Here is a 1,997-nt window from a genome sequence, read left to right on the forward strand (position 1 = left end):
AGAGAAAAATATCTCTCTCTCTCTCTCTCTCTCTCTCTCTCTCTCTCTCTCTCTCTCTCTCTCTCTGTATATATTTATTTTTAGATTAGATGATGATAGCAGGATCAAACAAAATTTCATATATATTTTTTGGGGGGTTTGACCTGGTTTTCTGCATTAAAGACATTAGATAAATTTAGTAACTTCTTGTCTTGTAATTCGGCACAGCCAGTTGAAATAATTAACTTTGTCTAATATTAGATAAAATTAATTTCACAACCAGATTATATTATCCGACAATGGGGTAACAGAACGAAGGGTACACTTAAATAATGATACACGAAACTGTCAAACGATCATAAACAAATAGATTGATTTATGACTCCGCTAAACAAAAACAAATGCCCATGAATGCAATAAAAGATTTCAAAAAGATATTGTTGTCTTGCAGGCATGAACGTTCTTGCTGAACAGTTCTCTTAGGATAGTGAATCATACATTGGATTGTTAGTTAACAAGTATACTCTTAACTGTTTTCCAAGAACGAGTAATAATATTCTCGTTTACTAAGGGAAGAATCTAATTCTACGATGTATATAGTGATTCGAAATTTACAATCAAATTGAGTCTCCACGTATGCAATTGACTTCTGTTTCAAAGTTCACTCTAGGAGGTACTAAACAATCTTGTTTTGCTGTCTGTACAATAAAATGAAGCCGTTAGCTAGGTTTGAAAAGTTCCTCATGAAGGTTCTCTAGAGAAATTAATACTGCAGTTTTTTCCCAATCTTTAAAATAACAATTTTAAACCACCATTCTTAAGTTCCATTTGCTTATTTCATCCTATTTAGAAAATTTCATTAATATCAACATTAAATTTTTCTAAAGTAAGGCGCACGAGCTAATTTTTGGACGGGTAAAATTGACGATACAATATACTTGAAACATAACTTATTGTCCCAATATAAATATTTTATTCAATTTCAATAGCTTTACTGTTGTCTTCATATACCACATTCTCTATCAGCTACTGTTATGCTACCAACTGTCAATGATCATAGCATCGTCGACCAATGTTGCGCCCTCCAAACCAAAAGTTGTGGCTCCGTCCAGATTGAGAATTAGTTTGCTTTAAATCGGTGAGCAAAATGTTGACCGTTGTTCTAATAAGGTCATAAGGTCATTTACCCTACCAATTAGGGCATGCATTTTATCTTGATTGTTGCGATAGTCTGTTCGAAAGTAATGACATTAGTATACTTTGAACATATTTTGAATAGGACCATTAAAGTGTAGATTAATTCTATAACATGATCATGCGATAAAATTAAACTACATGCAACTTTCTCAAGGATCACCTAGATCTAAACAGTTAGTGGTTGTTATTTGTAAACTCAAGGTTCTTTGATTTACTAATGAGTAAGATCAATGGACATAATTACGTACCTTAGTACATTGTGAATTGATAGGATTCGAAACGGTAAGAACATATTTGCATTTAGAATTCCTGCTTGATGGTTAAATAAATTCACTTAAGTTTTTCTTTTAAGAGCAATTTTAAATTGAACTCAGTGTTTAGAATTCCTCTCCCAGTCACACACGTCAACCCTATCATGAACTTGATTTTTTTGGAATGAAAGCAGGCCGTTCACAATTCAGTGTAACAAAAAGTATTTTATTCCATCGATCCAAATGCCTATCATTTGGAAAAGTTATTCTCTTTTTCATCCTTAAAAAACCTTAAGAATTACATGAACAATCAAAAAGAAAACATTTTACTGCACTTGTGTAAGACAAGACTTTCAAAATTTGATTCATCGGTCTTGCTTTACCCTGTTGCATAACTGTTTTTTATGCTTGGAAACTTTTTGCTTCCATGATATTCTAAGGAGGGACAAAATAAAACCATTAGATTTCTGTCATTAACATAGAAGAAAAAGTAGCACCTATTTGGATATAGGACATATTACATTGTAAAAAAGTCTTCTTCAGTGTGTCTACAGGTTGAAGTTTCATTGT

Source organism: Olea europaea, unplaced genomic scaffold (assembly GCF_002742605.1).
Source record: "Olea europaea var. sylvestris unplaced genomic scaffold, O_europaea_v1 scaffold2339, whole genome shotgun sequence".
In the NCBI taxonomy this organism is placed as follows: domain Eukaryota; kingdom Viridiplantae; phylum Streptophyta; class Magnoliopsida; order Lamiales; family Oleaceae; genus Olea; species Olea europaea.